Genomic DNA, 14720 nt, shown 5'->3' on the forward strand with positions numbered 1-14720 from the left:
AGTACATCATGAGAAACGCTGGGCTGGAGGAAGCACAAGCTGGAATCAAGATTGCCGGGAGAAATATCAATAACCTCAGATATGCAGATGACACCACCCTTATGGCAGAAAGTGAAGAGGAACTAAAGATCCTCTCGATGAAAGTGAAAGAGGAGAGTGAAAAAGTTAGCTTAAAGCTCAACATTCAGAAAACTAAGATCATGGCATCTGGTCCCATCACCTCATGGGAAATAAATGGGGAGACAGTGGAAACTGTGTCAGACTTCATTTTTTCGGGCTCCAAAATCACTTCAGATGGTGACTGCAGCCATGAAATTAAAAGACGCTTACTCCTTGGAAGGAAAGTCATGACCAACCTAGACAACATATTAAAAACCAGAGACATTACTTTGCCAACAAAGGTCCATCTAGTCAAGGCTATGGTTTTTCCAGTGGTCATGCATGGATGTGAGAGGTGGACTATGAAGAAAGCTGAGCGCCAAAAAATTGATGCTTTTGAACTGTGGTGTTGGAGAAGACTCTTGAGAGTCCCTTGGACTGCAAGGAGATCCAACCAGTCCATCCTAAAGGAGATCAGCCCTGGGTGTTCATTGGAAGGACTGATGCTGAAGCTGAAACTCCAGTACTTTGGCCACCTCATGTGAAGAGTTGACTCATTGGAAAGGACCCTGATGCTGGGAGGGATTGGGAGGCAGGAGGAGAAGGGGGTGACAGAGGATGAGATGGCTGAGTGGCATCACTGACTCGATGGGCATGAGTTTGAGTAAACTCCAGGAGTTTGTGATGGACAGGGAGGCCTGGCGTGCTGCGATTCATGGAGTTGCAAAGAGTCGGACTCGAGTGAGCGACTGAACTGAACTGTAGGTATATAGCAGTATATATAGGTATATGGTGGTATGCGTAGGTATATGGTGGTATATATAGGTATATGGTGGTATGCGTAGGTATATGGTGGTATATATAGGTATATGGTGGTATGCGTAGGTATATGGTGGTATGTATAGGTATATGGCGGTATATATAGGTATATGGCGGTATATATAGGTATATGGTGGTATGTATAGGTATATGGTGGTATGCGTAGGTATATAGCAGTATGCATATGTCAGTCCCAGTCTCCAAATTTATCCCTCCATGAGTCCAATCCGGATGTCATAACCAGGCATAGAGGGACAGAGCTGCTGTGAGAGGAGTGCCAGGACAGCAGACTGTCACGCCCGTACTTCCTTAGAACTAGATTCAAAACATTCCCTGAACAACCGGTAAGGCAGACAGTCTGCCCTGAGCATGACGAAGGTGAGCAGAGGCCCCCCAGGGATGATGCTGTTACCCCAGATCCCAAAGGGATGTGAGCAGCGGGCACCAAGTTCATTGAGGAGCTGTGTGTGCCCACTCATGTGGGCCAGCAGGCCTCTGGGGGTTGGGGGCCTGCAGCCCTGACCTGCGGCCTGACTCCATCCCCAGGCCCCTCTGAGCAGTAAGTCCCACCGTGGGGGTGGCCCTGCTAATGTGCGGGGAGTGGGGGAGAGCAGATCTTTGAGAAGCGCCTTCTTTGTACTGAAGGGAATGCGGCAAGGAGTAAGGCTATCAAGCTGGCTTTGTGCTTCTGAAGCTCCTTTTTACTCCCCCCACCTTCACCCCACCCCACCCCGGGTTGGGTGCCTGTCTATGGTGGTGCAGAAAGACCGTCAAGACGTTGCATCAAACAATGAGGGTTTTATTCTGAGAAGAGATAGAAAAAGGCTCCATAGACACCAGATATTAATTTCCATCCATGAGAAAGAAAGGAATGCAAACTACAGCAAAGTTCTGTTGATTCATCAGTCTATTGATGCTCAAACCCACGGCTCTTTGCCTTCCCAACTTGAAAGAACATGACTCATTGCCTCAAAGGTCTCATCCCTTCTCCCAACCATTCATGCACCTTACTTCTGGAGCACTGATTATGTAGCTGCTGTGATTAGGGGCACATACAGGCTGCCCGAGGAGTCCTCTTCCAGGTGGCCCAGCTTCACAGGAGCAAGCTGATCTGCTCAACGTAGGCCATGTATGAGCTAACAAGTTTTCCTAATTTTTCTGTGAAATCAAGGCCACTGCTTGAACTTATAAACACGATCTGCCTCTTATGTGCGAAATAGCTAAAGATCAAACTCAGACCACTGTCAGGAACATGAAAGAATAATTGGCAAACTCCTGAGTCATCGTGTAGTTTTATAGCTTTCTTTTCAAAGGCACTTAAAAAAAAACAAAACACTTCAAACAAATGAACAATACCCTATTCCCTGATGACTGTCCTTTGATAAATGAATGTTTCCTGAGGTTTTAGGCTGGGGTCTGAGCTTTTCCGTGATGTCATGGAGGCAGACAGCCCCTGCACGTGAAACCTACCAGTGAAACCCGCCAGATGACAGGGGCGGCTCTGAGTCTCAATGCAGCTCAGTTTCTGGACACTGCGCAGCTGGCTGCTGAGCAGAAAGGGGTGTCTGGACCCTCCTACTCTGAGGTACTTTGGGGTCAGGAAATACTTACAAGGAAACTGAGGCTCAGAAAGACTAACTGACTTACCATAGTCTGGTAGAAAGACGCTCAGAGACAGTGCTACCCTGGACATCATGTTGGTTTGTTGTTGATGTTCGTTCGTTTTTTTTTTTTTTTTTAGAAATTTTCCTAAGAGAGAGAAAAAGACAGACCTCGTTCCCAGCCTGTATACAGACATCCCCAATGCATATGCCACAGAAGGAGCGTGGGTGACTTAGAGCTCAGCTTCTGGACGAGGGGTGGCCCGGCGCTGATTCCGTCTGCTCACAGCTCCCCGTGGCCCATTCTTTTGCCCCATGCAGCCAGACCACGCTGACCGGAGCGCCCACCCTTGTCAGGAGGGGCTCTGCAGCTTTCCTGCTTTTGGACAGGTGGACAGAAGCCTGGACGAAAGTGGTACTTCTGCCTCCCGGCCGGCCCAGAAACAGCCCTGTGTGCCCTGGGGCCCTGGTTCTCCCGGCACAGAAGACCAGACAAGGGCGCGTCCAGGAGCCGAGGAAGCTCAGGCCTCACTCTTCCCTGCCCGGAAGGGAACGAGGGAGCCTGAGCTGCGTCTCTACGCAAGGAGCACCGATATGTCTGCGGAGAGGCAGCTGAGCCCACAGGTTCTCCGGGTGGTGTCGGCTCCTGGGTGAGGGCCTGGGCCCCAGCTGGGTTCACGGTCAGCTGCCTGTAATCAGTGAAATGAGAACATTCCCTCACACTGCATACGAAAATGAACACAGTGTGGTTTAAAGGCCTAAATTGAGACGACACCAAATAACTCCTAGAAGAGAGCATAGGTGAAAAAACATGATGTGACATAAATTCTGGCAATATTTTCTTAGATCAGTCTCCCAAAGCAAAAATAAAGCAAATGGGACTTAATCAAACTTATAAACTTTTGCACAGCAAAGGAAACCATTGGGAAAAAAAAGAAAACTGAAAAAAGGTAACCAACAGAATGTGAGAAAACAGCTCATACAATGCTACAAAAAAATAAAAATTAGAAAAAAATGGGTAGATTTTAATAGCCATTTCTTGAAAGAGGATATACAGATGACCAGTAAGCACAGGAGAAGATGCTCAACATGACTAATTACTAGAGAAATGCAAATCAAAAATACAATGAGGTACCACTTCACGCCAGTCAGAATGGCCATCATTAAAAGTCTACGAATAACAAGTGCTGGAGAAGGTGTGGAGAAAAGGGAGCCTCCTGCACTGCTGGTGGGAATGCAAGGTGGTGCAGCCACTACGTGAAACAGTGTGGAGGGTCCTCAGAAAACTAGAAACAGAATCACCGTATGATCTGGCTACCCCACTCCTGGGCATATATCTGGACAAAATTATAATTCAAAAAGATCCCTGCACCCCTTTGTTCTTCAGAGCACTATTCACAGTAGCTTAGACTACTGGAATAGTCTAATAGAAATAACCTAAATGTTTATTGACAGATGAATGGATAAAAAAGACATGGTACATATATAAAATGGAATACTGCTCAGCCATAAAAAGGAATAAAATAACGCCATTTGCAGCAGTATGGACGGAACTAGAGATGATCATCCTAAGACGTAAGTCAGAGAGACAACTGCTCTATGACATCACTTATATGTGGAATCTAAAATATGACACAGATGAACCTGTTTGTGAAACAGAAACAGAACCAGGGGCATCGTGAATAGACTGGTGGTTGCCGAGGGTAAGGGAGGTGGCAGAGGGTTGGACTGGCTGTTTGGGATGAGCAGATGCAAACTGGTGTATGTAGGATGGATGAACAACACGGTCCTCTGTACAGCACAGCAAACTATATTCAATATCCTGTGATAAACCATAATGGAAAAGAATATGAAAAAGAACATATTTATGTATAAGTGAATCACTTTTCTATACAGCAGTAATTAACACAACATTGTAATTCAACTGTATCAATCAAAAATAAACTTAGAAAGAATAATCACAATAAAAAAGATGTCCATCACAATAAAAAAGATGGCGTATATACATACAGTGGAATATTACTCAGCATGAAAAAAAAATAAAATGTCATTTACAACAACATGGATGACCCTATAGAATATTATGATGAACGAAATAAATCGGACAAAGAAAGAGAAATACTATATGATATCGCTTATATGTGGAATCTAAAAAATAATACAAACGAATCTATATACAAAACAGAAAAAGACTCGCAAAGACAGAAAACAAAATTATGGTTGCCGAATGGAAAGGGAGTGGGGAGAGACAAACTAGGAGCATGGGGTTAACAGACACAAGCCACCATGCCTGAAATAGATAAGCAGCCAGGATTCACCCTATACCACAGGGAAGTATATCTAGTGTCCTGTAATAACCCATAACGGAATACCATCTGCGAAAAAGAAAAAAAAACTTGAATCATTATGCTGTACCCCTGAAACGAATGTGATACAAAGAAAAGAAATGAAGGAAACCCATCCACAATTAAATGACACATCAGGTGAAGGGCTCCTGGGGCTGGAATCAGGGGCGCCCTGAGGCTCCTGAGAAGCTGCACATGCAGAGCTCTGAAAGCCTCACCTCCCCGCCTGACCCGCCCTCCGCTTCCACAAAGGAAAAGCCCAGCATTCTTGAGCGAAAAGCTCAGAAAGCGGCACAGGAAAGAAGCCAGACTCGCAGGAAACCCTCGAAGCCATTGCGGTGATCCTGGTAACCCTGTGCCGGGCTCTGACCTGCACATGACCCTCTCCTCCTGAAGCCCCCGTGCGCGGCCCCCGTCCTGCTCCAGGGCTTTCTTCCCCCGGGCCTAGCGCCGCCAGGACCGGCCCTCCTCTGGGAAGCTTCCTCCCTCAGCCCTGATCGTTGTTAGAAGCCACAGAGCCCAACCCTGGCTTATTTAGGCGGAAATGGAATTAACCTCAGGTGGCTCTTAATCTCTGGGGGGCGGTGGGGTGGGGGAGGGGATGCAGACTAGGCTGGGAAGTGGGGCTGCTAGCAGCAGAGGCTAGCAGTCCTCCCCAGGACCCGTTTGGGAAGGAGACGGTGTGGCCACGCTGCTGGGTGTGGGCGCCAGGTGCCCCGGGATCCCCCGCCCCCCGCCGCTGCCGGAGCAACCTCGCCGAGTCAGGACACCCCTGAGCTCCGCGGGGCGTCGGCGGGCAGCGCTGAGTTACCCCTTTCACTGCAGTCACAGGGGAGTCAGGACACCCCCGAGCTCCGCTGGGAGTCTTCCGGCAAAACTGATTTACCCTCTTCACTGCAGTCACAGGAGAGTCAGGACGCCCCCGGAGCTCCGCAGGGCATCTGCCGGCAGCGCTGAGTTCCCCCCTTCACTGCAGTCACTGGGGAGTCTGGCACCATGAGCGCCTGGCCCTCAGCCTCGCCAGTGGGGGAAGGTTCCACATCATGGGGGGGCGGGGGGGCGTTCCCCCAATACAGGGAAGCACAGAGACGTCCAGGTGGGTACTGCCTCCCAGGAGCAAGGGCAGCTAGTAATTCTATTTTTTTGCTCCCTGCCTTCTCTGACCAGCACCGTCTCTGACTTCGATAACAGTCACTCAGGCAAAGTACTGATGAGAACTTTCTTATGATGAGAACTTTTAAGGTTTACTCTGGGAGCCACTTGCAAATACACAAACAATATTAACCATACTCACCGCATCATATATTACATCCCATGACTTACTTATACCTGGAAATTATCTCAAACCCCTGTCCCATGTCACCCAACCCCCAGCCCTGCAACCACCCACCTGTTTATATCTGTGAGCTTTGTTTAGAGTCCATCATATGGTATTTATCTTTCTATGTCTGACATTTCATTTAGCATAACGCCCTCAAGGTACATATCCATGTTGTTGCAAATGGCAAAATTTCATTATTTTTTTTTTACAGCTGAGTAATATATATATTATAACACACACATATATCTTGCATTTTAAAATTTTATTTATCCATTTATCTGTGTGTGGACACTTAGGCTGTTTCCGTGTCTTGGTTATTATTGAAAATAAAGCTGCAGTGAACATAGGGTGCATATATCCTTTTTAACTAGTGTTTTCATTTTCTTCAGATAAATACCCAGGAGTGGAATTACTGGATCATATCATGGTGAAATGATATCATCTTTCTTACAAAAAAAATATCTGGGTGGGGTGAGGACCAGGATAACATCTGTCACACTCCTTCAGTGACAGAACCATTCAAACCATCCCTTCCCACTACAGTTCATCAGAAATAAAATAACTTCCTAGAATAGACAGTGCTGTCAGCATCTTTTTACTGATCACAGACTATTCTGGGCAGTAGTTTGAAAATGAAACTGATTTGTTAAATGCTTACAAGAGGAGGAAGTAAGGCCTGAGGTTGACTGCCTTGCTGCAGGGATAGCCCTGGGCTGTGACCCAAGGTCATGAGAGTGAGTCCCCTGCAGCAGTGACCCGCAAGCTCAGGGCTCACATAACCCTGGGCAGGTCACTGGGGCTGTTTCCCTGCCTGTGAAACAAAGTTGAACCCCTCAAAAGTCCTTGGTGGCAAATCTGAGGAATCCACATGGGTTAGCCAGGAGGATTTTATAGCAAAACAGAGCCAGTCTCTGTTTGCTATTAGAGAATTCAGGCTGGGGCCTCTCCTGCTCCCTGAGGGCTGGAAGGCAGCAGGGCATCAGGTGGGTTGTGCAAGAGATCCTCCCTTTAGCTAACGGAGCCCCGTGAGCCAGCACCAGAGGCCGAGTTAAGTCTGAGAGGGAGGCAGGGCGGGAAGGGCCTTGGGGATGGTTCCCTTCCCGCCTCCCATCCCGGGACCTGTGTCTGCCCCTCTCCTCCTCCTGCAGACCGGCTTCCTCTGCTCCCCAGGCCGTGGGGCAGGAAAGGCTGCCCTGGGTACCAAGTTCATCCTCAGTATGTGGTCACGCACAGAAACCATCTCAGCCAGTTCTAGGAAAGGACGGCCACCGGTGCAGCTCTGGTCCAGTTACCCAGAGCCAAAACCATTGGAGCTGCAAGGAGCCCTGGTGAGGAGCCCAGGAGTTTCAGGGTGAGAGCAGGGGAGGCGTTCCAGAATTACCTCCCCTAGAAGGACCGGACCATGGGCCCCACCTAGCCCTAATGTTCTGAGACCATGGGAGTGAATGGATTGTAGAGCAGGTCTCCAGATTGTTCTGAGACTGTATCCAGGGTCATGATGAACTGATTAAAGTCAGTTCTCAGGGAGGAGACATGTACACCTAATTCATGTTGATGCATGGCAGAAATCAAACCAATATTGTAAAGCAATTATACTTCAATTAAAAGTGTATAAATTTTAAAAAAATGTATAAATTTTTAAAAATTAGGCAAAGAGTTAAAAAAAGAAATCATAGTAGTAAATCAGTTCTCAAACTTGAGGGTGCATCATAACCATCGGGAGGACTTGTTAAAACACGTATGTTGTTAAGTCCCTCAGTTGTGTCTGACCTGTGCGACCCCATGGACTGTAGCCCACCAGGCTCCTCTGTCCATGGGATTCTCCAGGCAAGAACACTGGAGTGGGTTGCCATTTCCTTCTCCAATGTGTGAAAGTGAAAAGTAAAAGTGAAGTCACTCAGTCGCTGCACTCTTAACGACCCCATGGACTGCAGCTACAGCCTACCGGGCTCCTCCGTCCATGGGATTTTCTAGGCAAGAGTACTGGAGTGGGGTGCCATTGCCTTCTCTGGAAAACATGGATTACTGGATCCCAAGTCATAGATTCTGATTCAGTAGGTCTGGAGGGGCACAGTCTAAGAATCTGCACTTGTAACAAGCTCTGAAGATACTTTAAATGCCTGGTTCCCAAAATGGGGTCCACATTGCTGGCCCTGCCAGTTTCTTCAATCTGCAGGTTCCAGAGTCAGGACTGGAGACCAAGGGTGGAGCCCGTGTGTGCAACCAGCATTGAGTCCCTCTGTGCACCGCCGTTTGAGAATTGACAGTTTTAAAATGTTTTAAAACCTCAGAAATGTCTTTGGTCCCGGCCTTGAGTGTCACCACGGGGAAATAAAATGTGACCAGCCAAAAGATGTATGGAAATTGGATGAAACTGTTAGTCACTCAGTCGTGTCTGACTCTTTGTGACACCATAGACTGTAGCCCTCCAGGCTCCTCTGTCCATGGGATTCTCCAGGCAAGAATACTGGAGTGGGTTGGTCTTTCCTTCTCCCCGGGATCTTCCCCATCCGGGAATTGAACCCAGGTCTCCTGCATTGCAGGCAGATTTTTTTTTTAACTAACTGAGCCACAAGGGAAGTCCCAAGAATAATACTGGAGTGGGTTGTCATCCCCAGGGAAGCCCAAGGATGTATGTTGTGTCATTAAACGGTTAAAGTGGTTAATTAGTGTGTTTGGATTAAAGCAAAACAAACTTTGCACCTTCACTAAAGAAAAGGCAGTTAACCTCAGGATGGTAAATCCAGCCTTTGGGGTGGGTGAGAGCCCTTTTTTTCTGGGCATTTTCATTTCTCCCTTCTGGATGAGAGGGACTGAGCGCGAGGTTCGCTGGTAACTAAAGGCGGGACCAGGCTCGCGAGCCGGGGGTTAGACTGCCTCCGGCCGCCCCGCCCCGAGGTCGGCACAGCCTGGGGGCCGCCAATGAGCAGCCGAGGGGCTCCGTGACGTCATCGGGAGGCCCGCTCATTGGCTGCCACCGCGCGGCGCGGGCCCGCCCCTCATTAGCGCTCGGGAGCTGAGAGCGGCTTGACCCTTTATCCGTGCCCGCGGGCTCCTCTGCGATCAGCAGGTCTCTCCGAAGGAAAGCCCTGCTTTCTGACGAAGTGCTGCTTTTCTGCGCTGCCCTTTGACCGCTGTGCTGCTGCGGTTCAGCTGGTGTCTTCAGCCTTTCCTAGGCACCTGGCAGATCGCACTCATTTCCCGTTTACTTTAATCACGTCTTTAAACGAGTTTTGTCTTGCTTCGCGGTGGATGAATTTCTCAAGCCCGGATTTACTGTAGCATGCTCGTGACCATCTGTCCCACACTTAACCTGGGAATTAACAAGCTGGTGCCCAGAGAGGGGCTATGAGACGTTCACACAGCTGCTTAGCTGCAGAGATGCAAATCAGATTCAGGGCTCCTAACTCCAGCTGCAGGGTGGAGGGCCTGCACCACCCGGCCCCCACGCCCACAGAGCAGCATCGCAGTCCAGGAGCGTCACCTACAGGGGCTCCACATACCAATAAGGGACGATCCGGTTTCCTCGCCTTGCAGCAACTGCTTAACTCTCCCTTTGATAGGGCGGACTCGTGGAGGGCAGGGTAGTGCGCTCATGCTGCAAGTGAAGAAATTGATGGGATTTGATCACAAGCCAGTTGGTGGTGCGTAGAGGCAGGACCTGATGCAGGTCTTCTGCTGTCCTCCCAGGATGAACCCCAAAGGCTGCAAAGAATGACAAGCCTATGAGCCCCCAGGGAAAGTTCGGTGTAGTGAGCGTGCATTCAGTACTGTAAGCATCTGATGTGGGAGTAAGGAGACAATGCAAAGTGTGTGTCTGCTTCTCTGCTGGCCAGTGGTTCAGAGAGAGAGAGAGAGCTAGGTCATGCCTGAGTCTTTGTGACCCTATGGACTGTGGCCCACCAGGCTCCTCTGTCCATGGGATTCTCAGGCAAGAACACTGGAGTGGGTTGCCATTTCCTCCTCTAGGGGATCTTCACAACCCAGGGATTGAACCCTCATCTCCTGCCGGCATCTCCTGCAGTGGTGGGTGGATTCTTAACCACTTGGGCCACCGGGGAAGCTGGGAACTGTTCCCACCTGGGAACTGCCCAGCCAGCCGTTCAGATAAGCCCTCATCCCCAGCCTCTCTGACCAACAGGTGCTTTGCTACAGGGAAAGGAGACCAAGCTGTGGATTTTTTTTCCTCCGACATTGAGGGTGTTCCAGAGCTTGATGTGTCTGAATGCCATGGCCCTCTTTTGAGTCAAGGATCTTTGAAAACTCAGGACCACTATTTTAGTTGGGGAGACTCGGCCAGTGGGCTGGACTTGAAATCCTCTTTCAAGACTTGGCTCCCTCCATGACTTCGTGAAACCTTACCCCCCAATTCCCCACTCCCCCAAGGTGGGTCAAAGGCTCTCCCAGCCCCCAATGCTCATCTGACTCCAACTGCGGTGCTATTGTTCACTTCTTTGTCCCTTTTCTCAACTAGATTATGAGTTCCTGAGGGATGGCACCATACTTCATATTACAATTTTATGTAGACCTCAGGGTCTAACACTGTCCAATACATTGTAGATGCTCAATAAATGTTGAACTGAACTGTGGAAACCTTGCATGCTAGTGGCCTTGTGCAGGAGACGATTACTTGCAATTCCCAACAGAAGCAGATTTTGTGTCTGTGAGACTCATTCACACAGAATGAGAATTCTCATTCTTTTTTATTAGTAAAGTGTCAAATGAAAACCTCACAACTGTTTGCTAATACAACTCCATAAAAACAACCAAGATCCCTTGTGCTTATCTAATTTCTGATTGCCCTTTAAAACTCCAGAAGTGTGAACCAACTGCATGATTCAAATCAAACCACTCCATATGTTTCCTTCTGTTCCCGGTCGGCTAGGAAGCTCAAAAATCGTCCTAGTCACACTCTTAACAGTCTCCTCCCTGGTGATGGTACAGTGTTCTCCCCTGTATCTGTGAAGTTTCTGATTTTGCTTTGCTGTTCATTTAGACATATAGGTGGGTATTTTAACATAAGCCCTTTGCCTTTCTGGAAGAAGTTCAGACAGGTGATGCATAGGGTAACAGGAGAGTGTCCCCAGAACTCTAAGTGTGGAAAAAACACTCACGAAGATAAGGGATTTCCATCATACAGTCTAAACCGGAAACCAACTTGATCTTATATGGTGTCCAAAGCCTAGGCAAGGTCATCATGAATGTAAATGAGCAGGTCTGGCCTCATCCAGGGCAGGTGTACATGGCTCTGTGACACGTGGATGGTCTCAGCCCTGGAGGTGGCTCAGGAATGGGACAAGAAGACGCAAAGCTTTTCCAGGGTTTGGATAGTGACCTTCTTGAGGCTCTCCTCTCTCTCTCCCAAGTCCATTCTCACCAAGCAACCACTTCCACTTTACAAGCATCATGGCAGTGGGACTGGGTCCCTGGGTAAGGGATGCTGGGGGATGGCTTCCATTCTAAATGGAAGTTGGCATGAAATATAAGCAAGGGCCTCTGTGGGCTTAATGAGTGGGAGTAGGTGGAAGGCAGCCTGGAGCACCTGCACGTCTCCGGACTTGCAAAGCTGAAGGGCGCGCGGGCATGTGGTTTGCACCCTTGCCCTGCGCTGTGCTGGGTCCCTCCTCCAGCAGCCGGCCAGCCTGCTTTCTCCGGCTGCTCCTCCCAGACGGCGACACGGTTCACAGGGAACACCGGCTTCCATGCCTGCCGCGGAGGTGCTCCGCGAGGAGCCTGCTGGCTTATTCCTGCAGTAGAACCACAGACTACGGCTCCAGGCGGCAGCAGGCGGCCCTTGGGAAGAAAATCAGAGGATCCCAGGGTACTTTAAGGTGGTTGGAGAGAGGCACGGAACCATCTTGAGTTATCCTCAGAAACCCTGCTCAAAACAGCGGCAATTATGCAGTTTTTCTAAACAGCAGCCTCATTCGTAAAAGCAAACCTGAGCCCTGGAAGTATGACAAACCTGGTGGATAATACTCCATGCCACGGAGTGTCACACATACAGGAAAGGAAGGAACCGCGGCTGTGCTCAACAGGACAGATCCAGGAGAATAACGAGCAGCAAAGCAAGCTGTAGGACAGGACGCCGCTGCAGCAAGTGTGAACCTGCGCACTCACCTCCCAGGGGGTGGCAGGAAATGGGTCTGGTGATAAAACTGCTTAAAAGATAAAATAAGGGTGTAATAAACACTAAAGTCTGGAGGAGGAAATGGCAACCCACGCCAGTATTCTTGCCTGGAGAATCCCATGGACAGAGGAGTCTGGCGGCCTACAGTCCATGGGGTTGCAAGAGTCGGACACGACCTAGCGACTAAACCACCAAACTCAAAAGTCAGCCAAATGAGGGTGTAATAAACACAAAAACAAAATAAGGGTGTAATAAGCACAAAAAGCAACCAAAATAAGGCTGTAATAAATGCAAAAATCAAACTCGTGGTTAACTCTGAGATGGTCAGGTGGTTCCCTGGTGTTCACTTTATTATTTTATTATACAGGCGCCTCTTGATTACGTGTGTCTTTGTAGGGGTGAAAAACCTCACAATTAAAGGCGTTCAGAGGCTGAGGTTTCCCGTTGGTCACAAACATTGCAGAGTTCCCGCCCACAGGATCAGTGGGGCGTGGTTCCTACCCCCTGGGTTCAGGCAGGTCAAAGGTCAGCAGGGATTGTTCTGGAGGCCCCCTGAGCCCCTCTGCCATTTCCGGGTTTCCACTGCCCCCTAACCCTGCCCCACGCGCTTCAGCGAGCTGCCTGCCTCCAGCCCCACCACCCTCCTTCTCCGCACGCACCCATCCAACACGTTTGCTGAGCACCTACTATGTGCCGGGCGCCATTCTCAGTGCTGGGGCTGCGGCAGTGAACAAGACCTCACAAAGGTCCCCGCCCTCCTGGAGCTGACATTCTGGTGAGGGGGACTGAGTGACTGTGACCCCAGTCGTGACCCGCGGAAGCCGACCGCTGAATAAGGGGGCCGGAGTGGGCCTGGACGGGCGACTGGGAGCCTCTCCAAGGGGTGGCCTCGGGCCAGGGACTGAAACTCTCGCTCTCACTGGAGTCTGTCCCCGGAGGCCCCCACGCCCCCAGCCTGCCCTCTGTCTGCAGCCCTCTGCTCTCCACTCACTTCTACCCGATTCTGGTCGTGGGGGTGTGTGTGTGTGTTTAAGTGAAATGTAGTTTATTTGCCCTATTCTCATTCTCAAAGCTATTGCCAGGCCTTGAGGCTGGATTCAGCCTACAGGCTGTGGTTTTTTCCACTTCCTTGTCTAACCTGTAATATCAATGCCTGGTTAAAAAGATGTTGGCTTAATTACTATTATGAACACAAACGACTTCCTACTCCTAAGGTTCCCTGAGTCCTGCCTGCAGGTAAACTCACCTGGAAAACTGTTTTTGGATATTCTCCTCCTCTGACCACCTGTGTGTTTCTAGGTTGCTGTGGCAGCTGCCAGGTGAGCCCAGACAATGAAGGTGAAAGACGCTCAGTCGTGTCCGACTCTTTGTAACCCATGGACTGTATAGTCCTGGGATTTTCCAGGCCAGAATACTGGAGTGGGTAGCCTTTCCCTTCTCCAGGGGATCTTCCCCACCCAGGGATCGAACCCAGGTCTCCCGCATTGCAGGGGACTCTTTACCAGCTGAGCCACCAGGGAAACCCCCATTCATTGTTTATTTCATTCAAGAGCTCCCCCACTGTGCCAGAGCCTATGCTGGGTGCAAAGGGTACAAAGACATGGAATGATAGGTCACATTTACTGCACTCTCGCTGACTCGGACGTGAGTCTGAACAAGTTCCGGAGATGGTGATGGACAGGGGGCCTGGCGTGCTGCAGTCCATGGGTCTCAAAGAGTCGGACACGGCTTAGCGACTAAACTGAACTTACGTTCGAACAACACCCTTCTAAGTTCTTTACGTGTGTTTCCTCCTTTAATTCTCCACTGACTCTATGAAGCCGGTAACATAGCTGGGGAACTGCCAGCACGGAAGGCATGGAGTGAGCAAATGCTCCCCAGGCAGCATACGCTGAGTCAGGGTCAAGCTCCACGCTGCCTTCGTGAAGACACAGGCCTTGTCTCGGAACTTATCAGCTGCCAGGGAGGGTACAGAGGGATGGACGCGGATAATCGACTGACAACCGGGGCTACCCGGGCGGATCAGCACCGGTCAGGACGTGAGAGCTTGGTTATCAGAAGCCCCATCACAGCACCTGTCGGGGGTTGAGCAACCCTGACCCTGGGCCTGGGTCTCAGAGAACGTGCAGGAATTCCCCTCCTGGACCAGAGGAGGTGGAACACCCTGTGCAGGCCTCCGGGGAAGCAGGTGGGGGCGGGGAAGAGCACCGTGGGGGTGCCTGTGGCTTCTTCGTGGTGGGACTAAAGCCTCAGAGCCCCAGAGGGACCCCTGCTGAAACCCGGACATTCCAGCTCCCCTTCCCTCCCTCAGAGGTCCTTGGAGGTACCTGAGTTTCAGCTGGTCACATCAGAAGGCATTTCCAGATCTTCCTTCCTCATATCTTTTTAAAAAATACTTGCTTGTT

The sequence above is a fragment of the Dama dama genome, chromosome 12 (assembly GCF_033118175.1).
Source record: "Dama dama isolate Ldn47 chromosome 12, ASM3311817v1, whole genome shotgun sequence".
NCBI lineage: Eukaryota > Metazoa > Chordata > Mammalia > Artiodactyla > Cervidae > Dama > Dama dama.